The sequence below is a fragment of the Amblyomma americanum genome, chromosome 11, assembly GCF_052857255.1.
Source record: "Amblyomma americanum isolate KBUSLIRL-KWMA chromosome 11, ASM5285725v1, whole genome shotgun sequence".
In the NCBI taxonomy this organism is placed as follows: domain Eukaryota; kingdom Metazoa; phylum Arthropoda; class Arachnida; order Ixodida; family Ixodidae; genus Amblyomma; species Amblyomma americanum.
In genome coordinates, this window is record NC_135507.1 from 78170935 (window position 1) to 78191406 (window position 20472).

General features: G+C 48.8%; 1 pseudogene; it reads right to left on the reverse strand.

The window, feature by feature from the left end:
• Positions 1-8688: 8688 nt before the first annotated feature.
• LOC144109729 (uncharacterized) lies at positions 8689-19227 on the reverse strand (annotated as a pseudogene).
• Between the last annotated feature and the right edge of the window lie 1245 nt (positions 19228-20472).

Here is a 20472-nt window from a genome sequence, read left to right on the forward strand (position 1 = left end):
CAGATCGCTGGGGGGTGCCAACCCCGCTGAGGCTATATGGGCGGAATGTGTGGGGACCGAAGTGAATTTCAGCCGTGCGGTTTGTGAGGAATGTTTGCATATAGGTGCACATACGTTCACCTATGTTCAAGGGGGAGAGCGCCGCCATGATCGCTTGATGGTCTAGGCGGTCAAATGCTATGGAGATTCAAGGCGAGGACAGCTTTTGTGTGGCCCGGTATGAGAAAGTAGAAAATATCCTGTATGAGCTGGAGCATAGTGTCCTGTGCCGACAGGTGGGGACGGAAGCCGACCATGCTGTGCGGGTAGAGGTCTTGCTCCGTCCTGTGTTGGGTGAGTCGGGCAGTGCGACATGCTCCGAAAGCTTGCCCTGGCATGATGTTAGTGAGATGGGACGAAGATTGGCAGGTGTAAGGGGTTTGTGGGGCTGGGGTATGAATAAGATTTTGGCGTGACGCCAGGACTGCGGAAGAGTGCCTTCGTGCCAAAATGTGTTGAGGTACCCTGTTAGCTGGGCAATCAATTGATCGTCCAAACTGCGCCGCAAGCTTTTGGAGATACGGTCAACTCCTGGAGTTGAGTTAGAGCCGAGAGTCAGGAGGGCCGCTCTTCTGCTTCCGTAATGTCCGCGTCGAGATTGGCATTCGGGGTGCCTGCATAGGGGAGCAGGAGGTTTGAGGTACCGGGAGTTGCATGTGTGTTCCTAAGCATGTCAACGAGTGCGTCGGGAGAAAGGTCGGTCGTGTGTATAAGGCATATGACTTGGTGTTGTGTGGTTGTTTTGGATTGTGTGGGGTCAATTAAGTGACGAAGGAGTTGCCATCGGCATTTATAAGACATATTGCCACCATAATATCGCAAATTTGTCCCCAGTTTGCTCGGCAGAGGTGCTCAAAGTGCTCAGTAAATTTTGGATGCAGTGTGGCTAGGCCTTATTAAGGGTCCGATTGAGCTTTTGGACATTCCATCGCTCTAGAATGCTATGGTGTGCCTCCGATAGGTGGGCCAGGCAAGTGTCAATGGAAGAGATGTGAGAGCTCAGAACAAGCGCAAAAAAAGAACAATGGACAAGAAAGAAGGAGGACGACTGGTTGGAGCTGGTTCTTCTGAGTTTCTGGCTGACCAACGAGCCCAACAATAAGTTTTTTCTGATATGTGAGAGGAAATATTGAAAGAAATAACGGGCGTCACAACAACCGCGTCATCAGAAGCGACGACGACGGCTTAGCAACAGATACCCCCGGGGACAAGGAGCCCTTGCCACGTGGCAGTAGCTTTCTGGCCTTAAGGGGCTGGGAGCTAGGGGCTCTCGGGGTGCCTATCTCTTGTTGCATTGCGACTGAAGGAAGAATGAAGAGGAAAGTGCACGGGACTGCCTACTGGCTCAAGCTGAGCAACAATCGCAGCCACGTGCAGACAGTAGGAGAGTAGGACAGATAGAAGAAAAATTGTATGACAATACGCTCGTCGCAACAACCGCGTATTCCAAAACGATGACGACATTTTGAAACAGATGCACCCAGTGACAAGGAGCCCTCGCCAGATTGGTGAGAGCTCCTATAGATCCCATTCCAGTAGAGCCGGGAAGCCACCTCACCTTCTGCGGAGTCTGTTATTGGGACTGAAGGAAGATTATAAAGTGCTGGCCTTACGGGCTCTCACAGATGTGGTTGAGGGCGGTGTCTAGGCGGTGAGCTCTGGACTTTAATCTGCAAGAGCGAATTGCGTGGTTAGTCACGTGGCGCAACTTGTGAGAGTGAGCGGTCTGAACCGTGGTCAGCGCAGCTGTGGAACGAGCTGTACCAGTGCGACAAGCGACGTGTTATGAAGTCTCAGCCACACGTGCAGCAAGCCGGAAATCAATTCCATGCGTCATTTGACCCTCAGCTTTGCATTGGAGATGTGGAGCTTTTCCCTCCAAAACGTGAGGTGTGGTTCAACCCGGCGGAAACCAGCAATACGGGCGAAAGCTCAGTTAAGGTAATGGCACAAAGGTAAACACACGCCACACGTTTTTATAGCGAATGGCGCGTTACGCAGTTGCGAGAGGGCCGTCGGCTCCGAAACGCAGCGTCACGTGACTAGATAGTTGCGAGCAGAGCGAGTGCCGTCGGCTTAACGCGCGCATCTGCGGCAAGGCATGGATAGTCGCGTGGCATAACGTCCCAGAGAACATTTTAAGGGGAAAGCCTTTCTTGGCTTATGAGTGGCCTGGACGCAATTTGTAGACGGAAGCTGTAGACGGAAGTTGTCCGCACGAACTATCAACCACAGGTTGTATGGTAATTAAAACAAAAATTTAAATGCTGATTAAGCCGCACTTCTTAAGCAACGTATATGTGATGAAATATACCGGAAATTGAAAAATAAAAACAAAGTATACAGCAAGTCATGCAGCAAAGTCACACGACAAAGTCATGCAGCAAGTGGTCTGATGCTGGCACCTGCTACCTCCGACGCTCCGCTGCCTTCCGCCATCTGAAATCCTATTTCGATTGCGAAACCCTCTCCGGTAATGCTTCCTCGCTCCGAAGCTGCTCCAGTCGCTTCCCTCTCCTCTTCTTGTCATGTGTAATATATAGCCGCCTTTTTGTCAAACCGCAGCCGAAGAAGCAGCTGCCTCGTGTAGACATGACGCGCGCCTTTAGCACAAAGCCCGAAAACTGGATGATTTCTATCGTGCCGACGAACACACTACGCGAATTTACGCGGCAAGGCAAATTGCAACCTCCGTGGTCCGTGCAACTACGCCGCGGTCTACCCTTATCTCCGTCGCCGCAGCAGACGAGACAGCGATAGCGCTGGCTATCGCTGACCGCCGTACGGGCACAGTCTTCAGTGACTGAAAACGAGCAATCCTAAACTACTCGGCAGGCTGCATCTGCCTTCCAGCCGCACGCATCCTGCGCGGCTGCACTCCCGACCGCAAAATTAACCTAATCTGGGTACCCGCCCACGGGAGAAACTGTGGTAACGAAGGGACATATATTAGGTTGGGGCAACCTAAAATCATTAAAAAATAAGCCCCTGCCTGCACCACTCACGTATAAAAGGCTGGTAACGAACGGGCCGGCCGACGTTTCCGAGGATTAACAATCCCGGCGGCTTGCCCACCGGATTCAGACATCCTCGCTGCAGCCTCCCGCAGACTTTTGCCGACATCATCGATGTTCATAAAAAGACGTGATGCCATTTGCCACTTCTCCAACTCAACCTGGACAGAGCATAAACCACCCTGCGCCGAAGATAGCAGACACACTGAATTCTTCGCCACTCTAGGCTATCACTCATCAATAATGGGGAATGCGACTCCACATGCCAGAATTGCAACCACGGATCGTCCGCCGCTAAGGCGCACATCCTCTGGGGATGCGAAAATAACCTTCCCTCATGGGCCCTCCTGCCAGCTCCCTCAGCGGAATGCTGAGCCGATGTCCTCACCCAGCCAGATGAGACCACGCAACTTTCACTCATTTCATGGGCCCAGTACATCACCTCCCCCTGGGGTCGCACAGGACCCACCTGCTCTAATTCACGACACCTGTGGCAAATAAAGTTTTGTCTGCTTCTTTGTCCCTCCACTTCTTGCCATCTCCATGGCTCTACAATTTTTTTGTGCTCTGACGCCGACAACTAGGAGCTTTGAAGTAAATGCACATATAAAGATTTCGCCTTGAAATAAAGTGCATCAGCAAGAACACATGGTTATATTAACGCTCTTAAAGTGGCTTTCGACCAACGACCCGCACTACTTCTCTTCAGGTTCGGCGTAGCTCGGATCTTGTCACTCCATCAAGAACAATTTCAGAGTTCCGCTGACATTGCAGGCGAATCATCGAATCATCTCGTACGGGCAGTTGTTGCGGCGAAAACGTTTATACTGAGTCCACGGTGACAAATAAATGTCCATATTCATTCTCAGTCAGCTGGCTTGTATTCTTCGTGACGCCTACGAAGATTGCATTGTCAACAGTTGGTGCGCTACTCGTCTTAAGTGGGCAACCAGGCATGACATCGGGGTTCTGCGTACTGCACGCTATAAACATAACGGTGTGAAATGTAGTTGCGTGTCCACTAGCACACTCCCTTTATAAAAAGGAGTGCCCTAGAGGGCAGCTTCGTCATCATCCAGACTACGCCCACTGCAGGGCAAAAGCCTCTCCCATGTCTCTTCAATTAACCCTCTCCTTTGCTAGCTGCGCCCACCCAATGCCTGCAAACTTCCTAATCTCATCCGCTCACTTAACTTTCTTTCTCCCCCTGCTACGCTCGCCTTCTCTTAGAATCCCCTTCCTTACCCTAAAGGACCAGCGGTTATCTTGCCTTCGCATTGCATGCACTGCCGAAGCCCATTTCTTCCTCTTGACTTTGACTAGGATGTCATTTATCCCCGTTTGCTCCTTCACCCACTCTGCCCGCTTCCGTTCTCTTAACGTTACACATATCATGTTGCTTTCCATGGCTCGCTACGTCGTCCTTAACTAAAGCGTAACCATATCATTAGCCCCTACGTTTCTCTTCCGTGGGAGAAGACCGGTAAGATACAGCTGTTGCAGATTTTTCTCTTGTGGGATATTGGTAACCTGGTCTTCGTGACCTGGGAGAACCTGCCAAGTGCGCTGCACCCCATTTTTACCTTTCTAGTTATTTCCCTCTCATGATCCGGATCAGCCGCCGCTACCTGCCCTAAGTAGTATTCTTTATCTCTTCCTGCACCTGGCTGCCGATTGTGAACAGCTGTTCCCTTGCTAGGCTGCTGAACATTACTTTGGTTTTCTGCATGTTAATTTTTGACCCACCGTTCTGCTCTGTCTCACTCATTGATCATAATTTGCATTTCATCTCCTGTGTTACTCAGCAAGGCAATGTCATCAGCCAATCGCAGATTAATCAGGTATTCTCTATTAACTCTTCTCACTGTTCGCAATTCAGGCCTCGGAACACCTCTTGTAAACAGGGGCGAATAGCATTGGCGATATCGTGTCTTCTTGCCTGACGCCTTCCTTACTGAAATTTTATTGCTGACTTTATGGAGGACTACGGCAGTTGTACAGCACCTATATTTATCTTCGAGTATTTTGGCATAAGGCTCATCTACACCCTTATTCCGCAGTGCCTGTATGACTGCTGAGGCTTCCACTGAGTCAAATGCTTTCTCATAATTAATGAAGGCTATATATTTGGGTTGGTTATATTCTAGGGCACTTTTCTATCATCCGATTGATAGTGTGAATATGATATATTGTGGAATATCATTTTGCGAAAGGCTCTCTGATCATTTGGTTGAATAAAGTCGAAGGTTGCCCTGACTCTATTAGTGATTACCTTAGTAAATACCTTGCAGGCAACGGACAGTAAGCTGATTGGTCTGTAATTTTTCAAGTCCTTGGCGTTGCATTCTTATGAATTAAGATAATGGTGGCGTGCTTCCAAGCTTCTGTCACGGTCGAGGTCATAACACATTGCGCATACAGGGTGGCTAGTTTTTCTGCCAGAATCTCCCCTCCGTCTTTCAGCAGATCTGGTGTTACCTGATCCTCACCTGATGCTTTTCTCCTTTGCATTTCTCCCAATGCTTTCTTTACTGTGGGATGCCGCATTGCTGTGCGCTACTGTATCTATCATCCACTTTGTGATTACATTGTCTACTGTATAGATTTGTGTAGAGCTCTTCGGCTACATTAACGATCTTACCCATATTGCAAATGTCATTGACCTCAATCCTTGTCTCTTAACGCCCAAATGTGGTTTTTACCTATGCCTAGTTTCCTAAGAAGCATACTCCCTTTCTTACTCCCATATAGGCGTATTGGTGCTTAGAGTGGAGTGCGGGTAGGCGGCTACGTAGAGGTTGTCTTTATCGGAGACGTCCTGCAACACTGCGTCGAGTGTTGTCATGTAGCCTACCTGCCTTTTACGAGGTAAGGGTTCCGCGGGGTTGCCTCTTTAACTGTGGTTTGTAGGCGAAGGGTACCTCAAGCAAGATCGCGTCCAATGATCTGTGCTCGGTGTCAACGAAGACGAAGTGTACACACATGCAGTTCTTTTCAACTTTACCTCATTCACGGTGCCGTTGAGATGTCTACGGCAAGTGAGAGGTACAGCCGCCAATTTGGGTTTATAGAGTCACCGTAAGTTATCTCACAAGAGTGGATTGCAAACAGAGCTAGTTGTTACTATTAGTAAGCAGCTTTAAGAAAACACACGAAATACATTTACGCCATTCAACGGCCATGAATTATGCCCGATATCCGTACTTCTTTATTTCAGCAGACATCAAGGCTCTCACTAACAACGCATTACCCATTAAAGGAAAAGCGTTAATGGTCCTGTTCGGAAGAAATCCCGCCATCTGCGCCACTGGAAAATTCAGAATCGTGGAATGATGTAGGGATGTAGAAAAACCTGTTGGCTGCAGAAGAAAAATGGCTGCGGCTTACCTCACCTAACGCTAGCTATGCAAGCGAAGGCAAGGACTACATCTGAGGCAACCCTCTAAGGTTCTTGGGGTCTATGCACAGTCTGACAGACAGACGAACCACGTGGGTCGTTGCGGGTTCCGCACTCCGAGAACTCACTTCCAGCGGCTCGCCAGTCTCCGTCGCAGCTGCTTCCAAGGCTCGTCGCTGTCTTCATTCGGCATCTTTCGCTCGTCGTCGAGCCAGGCGACGCTCCCGCCCTTCGTTGCTTACTGCTGGCCGTTTAGCGCGTTTACGCTCGCTACCGATTCCTAAATACCTCGCACGGTTGGCAATGTCGACCGGGTGATCAGACTCGGCACGTCTGCGAGTATCCACTCTCGAGGACGGCGGCTCCGGCTGACTTGCTTCGTCCATAGCAAAACACTGGATAGGCAGCGCGCAGCCGCCGCGATAACGGCTGGGCGCGCGACTGCAGCGGCTTCGAGTCACGTGGTACTTCACGTCGTTACTTACGCACCTCCGCTCCCAATATTCAAAGTCATTCGTGCAGACGAAGCGAAATCGGCGTCGCTAGGCTAGTAAAGCTATTGCTTCAAAAGGTTTTCAAGCAGAAGGGAACTGGAGACCCTTCGGTCGGGAGCCGGGCCCTCTACTTCTTCACCATTCAGAATGTTCGTTCAGGAGGATAAACAGAGGATTTGTACAAGCACGTCACGCAGCAGTGTGAGCAAATGACATTAAAGGAAAACTTAGTTTTAACGGCCATTATTTAAAGGCACGGATTAGGTGCGATGACGTGTATTACAGCAGGATGTGATGTCACGTGAAAAGCTGCCGATATCTGGGCACTTGTGCGCCAAGAAATCCCCAAGCGGCTACACGGACACCTTAAAACTATAGCGCCATATTTGCAAGGTGAACTTCAAGAATGAAGTTTATGAAGACGGGCTGGCTGCCTGTAGCTACATAAGCTCATTAATTACAAAAAGGGAAGTTTGACCGCCAGACCAGCAATCAATGTGCACAAACAAGTGTGCATGGGAGCACATAATATATGGGGGCGAGACAATCAGTTACAAAACAGTGGTTAAGCCTATGTCCGTGATCCGTAGAAATCCTCGCGCGCAAATAGAGACGGTGCTTAGTGATTAGGTACCGGTAGCTAATGTATTCAGCGCACAAGAAATCAGTGGTCCACAAATAGATTTCTGCTCAACAAATTCAACGTCGAAGTGGAACTCTTGCTTGCCTTCATCGCTGATTGTGTGCTGGCGGCGATGCATCGATGTCTTAATCAATGTCAAATTAGAATATGAGATTTAGGCGAAGCGGAGATATTGTTACTCTTCATTTTGCTTTACCCTGTTGACGATGAGCAGCAAAAAAAAAACAAAACAAACGTGTGCTGTCCAGTGAAAATAGGCCTATGAAAAATAGGATGTTTCAGGAAAGGAAACGGTGCAAGAGTTGTCTAATCTCGGTGCACATCCGAACCGCACCGCAAGAGAAAGGAGGAAAGGGGTAGTGAAAGAAGAAATAAAGAGTTGCTGTAGTGGAGGGCTCCGCAATAATTCAGACCACCTGTGTACCTCTAATCGCACAGAACAATGGTGTCTTCTCTTTCCTGTAAACCGTCATTTTACTTATACTACTAATAATAATTGGTTCTTTGGGGAAAGGAAATGGCGCAGTATCTGTCTCATATATCGTTGGACACCTGAACCGCGCCGTAAGGGAAGGGATAAAGAGGGAGTGAAAGAAGAAAGGAAGAAAGAGGTGCCGTAGTGGAGGGCTCCGGAATAATTTCGACCACCTGGGGATCTTTAACGTGCACTGACATCGCACAGCACACAGGCGCCTTAGCGTTTTTCCTCCATAAAAACGCAGCCGCCGCGGTCGGGTTCGAACCCGGCAGCTCCGGATCAGCAGTCGAGCGCCCTAACCACTGAGCCACCGTGGCGGGTCAAAGAATAATAATTAATAATTATTGGTTTATAGGGAAAGGAAATGGCGCAGTATCTGTCTCATATAACGGCGGACACCTGAACCGCGCCGTAATGGAAAGGATAAAGGAGGTAGTGAAAGAAGAGATGCCATCGTGGAGGGCTCCGGAGCAACCAAGGAATGTGAGGGATTCGTCCATCGACCGGTTTCCGCACGGAACCTTGAGTTGTCCCCAAACGGGAGGCCTTCCCAGGAAGCTGGTCAGTTTCAATGGCGAATCACGCATCTTGGGCCACACTGTCTTGTTTTGCTCATAGGTGGGTCATGTGATGAACGACACTGGTGACCCTGTATCGACTTGCATGTCCCCTGGAACACACCCACAATTCAATGTGCGTGCAATCGGTTGCGTGATGCCGACGTGGCTTCCAACGCCAATATACCGTCCGTGCGCACAGATGTGCTCTTCTCCCGAGACGATAGGGTATTTACCTGACGCGACAGCCCTTGTGGCCCTTCAATGAACTCTCTCTCTCGACGGAAACAGGCCCGCTTTTGGCACTTGAAGCATATTGCCGAACGGAACCGGCAATCCTCTGAATCATGCCCTTTCGCTCCGCAGCGGTGTCACGAAATAATCCGTGGCCGGTTGCTTCGGCGACACGCCTGTCCTCCCATCGCATGTACGCTTCCTTCAGGAGCGTGGCTCCTTATCTGTTGCGCGCTCGCTTCTGCCATTTCAGCTGATAGCACGAATTCTTCTGCTTCACTCCTCGTCAGCTGCGGCTTCGCCAGCAACTGTCGACGCACTACTGCGCCCACAAACGATGCTATCTCGCAGCATTCGATCCAACGTTGCGCCAAAATTGCATGTGTCCGCTATTTGACGAATGGCTACCATGAAATCTTTGGCAGGTTCGCCTGGCAGCTGGTCGCGTGTAAAGAACTTGTACGACTGTGCTATTTCGTTTAGTTGCGGCGAAAAGTGCTGCTACAACAATGCGACCACTTGGGCGTAAGAAAGTTCGTTCACCTTGTCTGGCGCGCATCGACCGCTAAGTAAATCCACGGTGTGGGTCGTCAGCGCTGCAACCAACAGGTCCCGCTTCATCTTGTCGTCCGTGATGCCATTGCCTTCGAAGAAAGCTTCCAGTCGAACTTGGTAAGCCGGCCATTTATCGCTCGTCTCGTCAAACGGCGGCGGGCTGGCATATCCTCCCACGGTGGCGAGTGCTGCGGCGTACTAAGAGGGCGGCCCGTTGTCATTCCATTCTTGTCGCCACTGAAGAATCCGCACCACACACAGCGGTGGCTGGGCCAAGACAACGTTTATTGCTTTGAAGCGTGTTAATATAGGCGTTGTGCGAAACGATTAGAGAGAAGGAGTGTGATGAGGACAGCGGCGCTAATAGTTTCCGTAAGTGTGAGTCACGCCGTAATCTGGCGTGACGTCATTCAGATGTAGCACTACTCCTCTTATAATTTTTGCGCATTGAGTCTTTGCGGTGAGTATATATCCACCCCTCTCCACCATGGCCTCACTGCTTCTCATTTGAAACTCAACTCTCATCAAATCATCTTCTTACTGCAGTGTGATTGCGTTTTACGCTTCTTCATTCGATGTAGATTGGCACTTAGTCCATAGATTGAGCATGCCCACCAGCTGTGGGCGTAGTAAAGGGGCCTGATGGATTAAAAATAACCAAAAATAAATTACGCACAAAGTTATAGGACACCGCCGGAAGCTGGCTGTCCTGCCCATAATTGGCGGTATACCATCTGGTAGCCTCTACGAAGTGGCCACGTCAGATAGCATAGTTTCGCGAATCGAGATTCCGCGGTTGGTGAGGTAGAAAAGCCCTGCCTCCTGTCATAATTTTTTTCCTCTGTAAGACGACAAAGCTTTTTCTTCCAACAGCTGCAGTATGTGCCAATGGATACACAAAACAGAGTATAATTGAATATTTATTCAAAGGTTCACCGTATAAAAATTAAAATCGCATTACAGCCGTCACACAAATGAGAACTAATTCACGGCAATCCGCATTTGGAACCCAATCGCAGCCTTGGCAGTAACGACACAGGCATTGTAAAAAAATATGACCTGTACGTGTGCTGCAATGACAAAGGGTTAAGAGTGCGTGTCAACAGGAAAACAATATGCTTTGAACACACTGAATGAAAATAAAAGCTTCCTAATCTTTGCATTGTGCAAAAAAACAACGGTTACAATACCAGTAACAAAAGCAGAAAAACAAAAAAATAAACATGTTCAAGCACTAAGTAAGTGCAGCCGGTCCCGTGTGGGCTTTTTCAATGGGAGACGCAGTTCGATTCAGCTCAACCTTCGTTTTTCTCCGACGCGTGTCTCCGGTCGGTTGAGTCCTGGGTGGTGCCGAGTGCATCCATTTGAGGCTCCATGGCAAGACGGGATGAAGGCAGGTGTAGAGGAAGGAGCCCTGAAAGGAGAAGGCGAAAAGCATTCAGGGGCTGTGGAGATGAATCAATGCCATGAACTATGTGAGGTGATTAGCACTTCTCGAAAAAAGAGGTCGAGGAACTCTCCCGACCCGCAAGTTTCTGATCGAAGTCAGAGAAGAAAGCGTCGAGAATGTGAACGTAAAGAACAGGTGCTAGCAGAAAAAAAAAGTATCGGGAATGTGTACTCTTGTAGAACTGTCTTCCACGCAGTCCATGAGCTGAAGCTTCTGAACAATCAGAGTTTCGTTCCACCGTGCCAAGTGCTTAGTTGCACCCGCGCCTGAAGAGCCACATCGATGTATAACGAGTCGTAGTAGAATTCACGGAAATGTTTCTGACATGCAGCTCAGCTGCTCCCATTGTAAACCCTTTCAAATCCGCCTGTAACAGGAATCCATGTGGAACACAGTACAGAGCCACCATCGCAGGATGCGAGAAACCGCGTCGTGCGCCTCAGAAATCGAAACATTTAGTATATAAAGGCCGGCTGCACTAAGGATTAGTTATTTAATTAACGCCAACGCGTGAAGAAGCCGTTTTTTGATGTTACCACTCAAAACCCATTTCGCTTCTTAGATTTCGAAGGTTACAGGTACACGTTCGGTCTTTGCTGACATTATTAGTTCTGCGTGCCGATAATATGCATGCGCAGCAGTTTTTCCCAACGTAAATTATATCACGGACAACGAAGAACAACTCAAAAGTGATGTTGTAGATATTGTTTTTGCGAGTCAAAGCCACAAAATTTTGTTGAGTGAATAAAAATTGCTGCAACATCCTGCAACAAGCTCTCATCATGAGAGAAATTTTCAGATCAACATTATTCATATCTACTATTACACGCTTCCCTGTCGTCGCGACCAACCTCGTTTCAGCTAAATCAAACGGAAAAGCTACCGAGAATGTTAAATACATTCGAATCAGTGCGAACGCACAAATCGTGCTACGTAGAAGGCGACGATGAGCAGGCAGTGCCGAGAGACTGAGGGTAACAACAACATCAACAACGGAGTGCTCGAGCTAGGCGGGCTGGGAACAGACAAGGCATCAGAGAACGGACAACTTGCAACGGTTTTGTAAGAAGGCACAATGTTCCGATTTAAAACGAACTAGTGCAGTCAGTAAAATAATTTTGTGTTCTTGCGAATTTGCTCGCACAAGAGTAAAGAATGATCGGTGCGTAAAGTTAAGCTTACACGAAGTGTGAGGTGCCCGAGGTGTCAGCACGCACAAGCCTCTACACGTACACAGAAGCAAGAAAGCCGGGAGAAAGATCACTTCACTCATTAAACATCTGGTCACAAAAGAAGCGACTCATTGGCGCTATTTCAGCAGATGTGCTATAGTCGGATACAACTCAAGAAAGAAGTAGTAAGGAGCCTCATTCCAGTCAACGGTGTCTACCGATTCTCCACCTTCACCGATTATCCCTATCTCACCCTTGACCCATCCCTCTGGAACTACTATAGTCGCATACAAGCCAACAAAAAAGCGCCTTTTTCCCGTCAAAGGACCCCCTTCCCCAGAAGTGGCGACGGTCGATTCTTATCACCCTCCATGTCGGACAGTGCAGGCAGCGGCGCCACATTGCAGAGGCGACTATCCCCGACCTTGCAGCGACTGGACTGTCCTCTTTCATCTGCCACTTCAGGTGTATTTCACACTAGCATGGCGATGAGAATCAGTCGGCGCCAACTAGTGCGCTGAATTTTCCTCCAAACAACTTCCTGAACGCTGTCACGTTAAAGATATTTAGAGCTGCTAACCAACCATTGGGAAGCAGGACACGACAATGTTAAAAGTCAGTTAGGCAGGGATAGGAAACTCTAGTTGGTTTCGGTTTCAACTATTTCTGCGCACCTGGTGACTGAAGGAGACCTGATGTCAAGAATAAAATAATAATTAATCGTCGACAAGCACGCAGCGTGACAAGCTAATGTCGGTGGCTGAACTGTCTGAGGCAGAGGGGCAACGAAGCTGCTTTCTTACCGGAAGTCCGGGTTCCAGTCGTTCTCAGGGAGAATATTTTTTTAAGTTTGATACCATTGCCACAAGAACGCTACGACGCTCCATTTGGATTTCTGCCACCCGCTACAGGAGGAATTGTAGCTGACGTCTGGATTGCCTGGACTATGGTATATACTGCAAATTTCGCACCCATGGCTTAGCCCTCCTTCGTAACTCCACAAGAACCATTACTGTACTCTCGAATTCGTCTCAGGACCTTTTTCTTCTTAAGAAGCGCTCCTTCGCTGCTGCTCTGAACCCACAGCCACCTCATGCACTCAGTCACACGACTCGACGTGCCAACCACAGGACAGCCGAAACTTTCCACGCGCTCTGACTGCTGCGCAGCTGACACCCTGGCAACCCCTCCGCTCTCCATGTATGACTTCATGCCCCGCTCTCATTGGTTGACTACGGTGTGACGTCACGACCGCTCCCGAACAATGCCAAATTAGTGTGGCGACGAGCACGGTTTTTTCTCTGAACGTCAGCTATAACGCTCTTGCGTTGTAAAAAGAAAACAAACCATGATTGCAGCAGTACAGCACGCAGTCACACAGCTGCAGAGATGGAAGATGACGCCTACCTTTGGTCATGAACTCGTGGTGCATGACGGCCTCGATGCTAGGTCCATTTGCGGACTCAGGTTCGAGAATCCACCGGATGAGGGCGCTCGCGTCTGAGGACACAGTCGAAGGGAGCTTGTATACGTTCCAGTTGATTTTATCCAAAGTCCCCTCCTTTGTCGGCGACTTGAAGGGGAGATACCCCACAGTAGATTGTATCTGAGGAATGGAGTTTTCGGCCAGTCAGTGTCCGCGGGAATCTGCACACTATGTGGTGGCCAGCATCTCAGCCCGGCACAGCTTCAAGGATTGCGGGAACAGCCATGCTGTGGCACCCCTACCAACCAATCACCGCGAAATGGCTACGTAAGTGCGGGCAGAGAACACTCGTGGTGCACGAAAGTGCCCGGTTTTGAAGGTGAAGAGCATGATATCTCATTATTTTAACGCGAAGTGCGGCCTAATAGCGGTTATTATGGACAATATTTCCATTGCGGCAGTGGTAAGTTCCTGGCAGGAATATACCCATACTCGGTTGGGTACCTGGAAATCAGGTTAATAGGTTTTCAAACATAGTTTCTCTATAAATTAGGGCCACTTCCAGTCTGGTGGCCGGTGTCTGCGAATCCCAAAACCAGAGGCGCAACCGCGAAAGGACTTTATAGACGACTGCAAGCCAAGTCAGTGGCAATGAGGGTTGAAAAAGAGAGTTTGGGTTCGTGGCGTAATTTGATAGTTATGAGAAACACCTCGAACTAATGGATGAGATAGTAAAGAAGGAAGAAGCGCATGCGGTGTCTTCCTCTGCGTTTGTTTGTGTCTCGTCTAGTCTGCGCTGTTTGACACTATTACTATAATGAGCGCCCCATTTACTGATGCATAGCTTTTCTTGGAACTATAAATTCAAGCACCTAAGTGTTATGATACCTATCACAGACATCCGCAACCATCAGTCTTTTAACGAGTTGCAAACATTTCTGCTCAATCAGGTCATACTCACATGATGCAACCGATGGACCAGATGTCCGCTGAGTAGCTGTAGCCCTTCTGGGTCAGCATCTCGGGGGCCATGTATAGTTGGGGGTGTCGCAGATGGACGTCATGAATTTGCCCTTCGTAGTGGACGCGGGTGGCAAGTCCGAAGTCGGCCACCTTGAGTCGCAAGTCCTCGGTGATGAGCAGGTTTCCTAACTTCAGGTCTCGGTGGATGACCTGCTCCTGCACCAGGTACTCGCAGGCGAGGAGCAGCTGGCGCAGGAGGTGCCGCACCTCTGGCTCGGTCAGCTTCTCGCGGCGCTTGCGCACCTCCTCAAGACACTGCGCAATAAATGCGGTAATGAAGCCTGGGGAAGACTCTTGAAGGACAAACGCGCTTAAGAACATGACAAAGAAAATGGGGTCCCTTAGGAGTTAACTAGACACATGTAGCGCACTTGTTCAAATCACGCAAGTCTGGAGAAAGCTTGATTTAAGTAATTGTTTTTCGTCATAGAAAACACAGTGCTCACTCGAGGGCACCAGAATATTACAGGGCTGTTTTCTAAGCAACGAAGCAAGTTTTCAGCTTTTGACTGTGCGCTAAACTACGATTCGAGAACGCAGAATTCTCGCAGAAATTCACGCAGAAAATGAAGACCCAAATAGACACTGGAACAACCTAATTTTATAGCAGCGGTTTGGATGATAGGCAACTCTAAATATCATTTCATCAGGCCTTCAAAAATAAATAAGTACCATCAGTTTTGTAGGAGACAAAAAGTAAGAAGAAATGAAGCCACATTTCTGCTGTAATGTTCTTTGGGATATTTCTGTTCACTTTGTGCAAGGTTTTCTTTGCACTACAGTTTGACAGACTCCACACCTTCCGTAGGGACGGCGGTCAGAGGATTCGCTAGTGGCGTTCCCTGGCTACCGTGCATTCAACACACGCTGATAATGTCAGGCCGGCGTCACGCACTCAACGATTCTCTTTAATTAATAAAGGTTAAATGAATGAATGAATGCGTGAACGAACGAACGAACGACCGAACAAACGAACGGGTGTGCTCTTGCCAGGAGCGTGGTCTGAGCAGCGCTCGGAAGAATCCAAGCGTAAACGGCTTCGTTGATTGAGCATGTTGTCTTAAAACAGCACAAGTAACAAGAGCGAAGACGAGCCAATCCGCAGCGATGTCTTGTCTTCACTCTTGCGTGTTGCCTTCATTCCAGACGAAAACCGCAGCCGAGTCAAGAGCGTTTATTTACGATATAAGAAAGTGTATTTTTCACCTGAGAACGCGTACCGCCTAAAGCAATAGAAAGTATTGTATAGCATAGGCTTTCATAAACCAGACGCTCACTGATCTTCAGCAGGGGAAATTCGGTGTTGTGCAAAATGAAATACGACAGCTATGGAAAGCACTGGAACACGCTATCAATCCGGCCGCGCGTTCGAACTTGGCTTGCACGTATTCTTGAGTGCGGGCTGTCTCACTCGCGGATGAATAATAATAGCGACGGCGATAGCAAAAATTAATGTGGATTAGCTCAGCTAATATAGGATTTACAAAGCGAAAGATGTCGGCGATCACTGTGTTCATTGGCGTTGGCGTTGACAATGTTCTAGACGGCGATGGCTTTGCGGAACGGAAGGGCGCATAACTGGCTCCCTGGATATGCGGATGCCTCACTCGAGCTTTGATACATGTGGCGGTGGTGAGAGAGAGATGTGGCCTGAATGCATGAGCGCTGAACGCGTTGTGACTGACATGCGGCACTGCAGCAATAGCTAGGCAGCAGCGATCATTTGGTGATCAATCTCTTGTGATCAACCATTAACTGCACGCCACCTCCGAAGGTGGCAGGGAGGGCGCGCTGCCTAGCCAGTGCGCGGAATGCAATCAAAGCAGCCTTTTGCAGTTGGACACCAACGCCACGTACACGAAAGCGAGATTGGGGTTCCCACTGACCCACGGAGATAGTTTTGCGCCTTTACTTGAAAATGAATGGCCTTTGCAAAGTTGTGAACGACAATGAAGTCTATGAGCGCCGTCGGCTCACTCGTTTTGTTTTGTTTTTGAGGAAAGGAAATGGCACAGTAACCGTGTCACATATCTCGGTGGACACCCGAACCGCGCCGTAAAGAAAGGGATAAAGGAGGGAGGGAAAGTAGAAAGAGAAAATTGAAAGTTGGATTTTGAGGAAAGGCGCAGCGGAACACCTGTGGATCGGTGCTACTAGTGGCGCATGCGCAGTAGTGAGTAGGGAGCGAGGGAAAGAGAAATATTCGCGGCGAGGCGCGCGTTGTGACGTCATGTGCCTCCTCGGAGTACCGCCACAGCGAAATCCAACTTCGCGGCCCGTAAAGCTTTCGCTTTGAAAGCTACCTCGAGAGGCTAGCAGTTTAACACTTGGGGAGAAAGGCTGCCTGTCAAGGTTCGGCTTCACGATAAGAAGGTATTTGTGCCATGTATGGTGAATTTCCGCCTGCGCATTGGGCGTCGCCCATAGTGACAACGCCAGCGACTCGATTTTAAAGCGGAGCTTGCCAGATTTAAGCGTCGGAGTGAAAGCGACATAGCAAGAAGGAAGCACCGAAGGTTAACGAATAAGGCTCAATGTGGCAAATCTCCTTGCAAAGAGAGGTTAAGGGGTCATCAAAACGACCAAGAGGATTAAAGTGAAGAGCGCTACGCAGAGAAGCGAACTTAATTCTAAAAAAGGTTTCGTGCCGACAGCGCAAAATTTAACTTGTGGGTGGGTCGTCATACTGAAGAGGGCGCGATGGACGGGAGACGAGGAGCAGGCACCGCATGCTCGGTCTATCAAGAAGAGCTGTCTTCGAAATGCGCTTGAGGTGCCTGCCCCTTGAGTTCCGTCCTGTGCGGTTCTGTATATCTTATCTTTCTGTCTTCCGCTTTTAACACGGGACCATCATGCATGTATTACCCCCATGTCGTCGGCGACCGTTTGACCCTTCGCTACCGCGGAGTAGCCGGCAGGTACAGCGTTCAGGGTGGTGTCGTACGCGCGTGCGTGTGTGGGCGGTGTGCGTGGATGGCAGTAGCACCCAGAGGAAGTAATGCTTTCGCATTACTACACGTAAGCAGTGTTAAGTTTATGTGCCGAATGTTTTTGTCTCTGGTTTCTTAAAGTTTAATACACATCAACTAGGCCATATGGCTACTCTGTGGGCGTCCAAATTAATTAGTAACATCGCCAAAGCTTCTATTAAGCGTAAGCAAAAGAAAGAATTGTGGTGGACTACGATGCTGCTAATTGTAATAATAAAGCCTTACACTGAAATGAAAGAAGCCATAACGATGATAAAGGTAATCGGTCAAAAAAGCGGGATATTGCAATACACGGCTGTAATTGTATTTGTCTTGCCACAATGGAGTGAAAATTTTGTCCCCTGCCTGAGATCATCTTCTGCAGATAAAGGGTTACAGAAAAATTCATGGCAGCATTAGAAGGGCAAGGAAAGACTGAAGTTTGCCTGTCTCAATACGTTACCGTGTCAACGGTGTTACTTCCGACGAAAAGGGAGGTTAGATAAGCATTAGAAAACGCCAGAAAACAACCCACAGGGGCCGTATTCTGTAAAGACCCATTATACATATCGAATCTATTTCGTCCTTACGCGACAGTCACTGCTGTTCTGTGATGTTGCCGCGTCTTTCAAGCGTCCCTCGGAGTCGACGTCACCATTGGCTCATAAGGGACCGGATCTCACCGCAGAGCATTACTCAAGAACAGCGACCTATACGCGAGAGGTCTAAGCGGATTCGAAATCTGCACTTGATAATGCAGCATAATAAAATACGGCCACAGGGCCCAAATCTACTAAACGTTTGCGTTTGGTACCGGCTGTCTTTGACGTCTCGTCATTTCGACGTAAGTGTGGGCAAGTGAACATTGTGACAGGGCGAGGGGCAGACAACAGCCAGTCAGCGATTGCACCTGCTGCTTCGCATTCGCTAGAGGGCGCCACTCATGTTCACCTTGCGCGAGAATCCTATGCCACAGCACTACCTTTTTTAATTCTTAATTTTTTAATTGGCTTTGGGGGAAAGGAAATGGCGCAGTATCTGTCTCATATATCGTTTCACACCTGAACCGCGCCTTAAGGTAAGGGATCAAGAAGGGAGTGAAAGAATAAAGGAAGAATGAGGTGCCGTAGTGGAGGGCTCCGGAATAATTTCGACCACCTGGGGATCTTTAACGTGCACTGACATTGCACAGCACACGGCCGCCTTAGCGTTTTTCCTCCATAAAAACGCAGCCGCCGCGGTGGGGTTCGAACCCTGGAACTCCGGATCAGTAGTCGAGCGCCCTAACCACTGAGCCACCACGGCGGGTGCACTACCTTCGTTACTTTCGTTTTTATAAGATTCTGTGTGTCTGCCCGCTTCGCTGCACCTGAGTGGCCAGAAAAAATGGCTAGGGTTCAGCGTGGATTGAACCTTGTTATCCGAGCGAAAGCTCTGTTATATATGGTCTCCACTGTCTTAAACGAAAGGTCAAGGAGGGGTACCTAGTAATCATACGATCTCCTTGTCATACTACCAGAGGTTGGGACATACCACAGCGCAGTTTGTATGTGACCTTGTGAGTATGGAGTGAGAATGCGTGTATGTAGGTACCTTATGAGGCATTGAAGGTCATTGCCTCATCGACATCGAAACCAGAAATTTTACCCCGAGGAGTAGAGCTCTCGGTCTAAAAGCCACAAAAGCAATCTTTATGACCTCAGTGTCCAATTAAGAAAATTTCATCAAATAGAGAAAACGCAGAGTGATATAGGAACTCACATATTGCCCATCCATCTCCGATTTAAGATGACTCTTGGAGACAATTTTGCCTGCGTACACCACGTTCACTTATTTGTCCACGAACTGGTAGCACTGCGCACATCCGCCCTGAAAAAGAAATGCCAGCCTTGTTGCAAGGACATCCAAATGGCGGTTGAATGCTTTCGCACTGTGTTTCTGAAACACTCAAGCAGTGGATTCCTTCACTCGAATGCGAAATCGGCTTGATGCCTAAGGGCTAAAAATAGACCACAGCATGAAATTCAAGACAGCTGGGACTAATACAAGCTGAACGCAGCTAAGTTTCAAAGGTATAATTCAGTTCGCAAAGCATAGTAGGCAGCAATATGGAGGCAGTTCTTAAAATTCACAGGAAAAGTGCGAAAACATAGTGTTTCAGCGGAAATCTCCAGTAGTTGTTCTCAAAAGGCTTTTTGAGGCATTAAGATGCCTTTTGTTAGCTTGGCACGTAATGCCTGTAGAGTAGAGCACGACATAAGACAGGAGTTCTGCGTAAACCAATAACCTAAGTAACATGTCTGCCAACTGACAACTTCTTACAAAATCACCACATCTGTAACCGAGTTCCACCGGTTTTGCACAGTCGCGGTCGTCCGGTGCACATGATGTGCTACCCTCCGTCCGCCTCCCAAACGAGAAACTCGCTGCGACGGCTCAGGTTTAATAGCGCCCTGTTCCTGAGCCGGGGTAGGCGGGTTCCAATACGGCTGCGGCAGCCGCGCATTGATCGAGGCGAAACGCAAAAGACTCAAGTGTGTTGAGCGATGTCGATGCCTTTTAAACGTCCCCACGTGGACGAAATAATTATTTAATAATTAATCACTCTTGAATGGCACCTCTTTACCTTCCCCTTCCTTCACTTCTGCCTTCCCTTGAAGCGCGGTAGAGGTGTCCACCGAGATTTCAGGGCAATCTTCGTCGTTTGGGATAACCAGTCTTCCCTAACGGGGATGGAGAAGGCCGAGTAGAGAGTACTGGCTCCTGTGCGCGCACAGAACAGCTCTTAAGAGGCGGCTCTCCACTCTAGGTTTGTGTCGTGTTCCTCTATATGATATATAGAGACACTAAACTCGAGCAAGAAGCAGCGTATGTTCCTCACAGGAGTCCCTCCAGCGGCGAACACACCGCCACCTCGCTCTCTTTCACGCAACTTATACACCCCAGGCAGGATTATATACAGGTTGGCCACTTGTGCAGAACGACTTGGGGCAATCTCCTCAAGGAGCTGTTCACACTCTT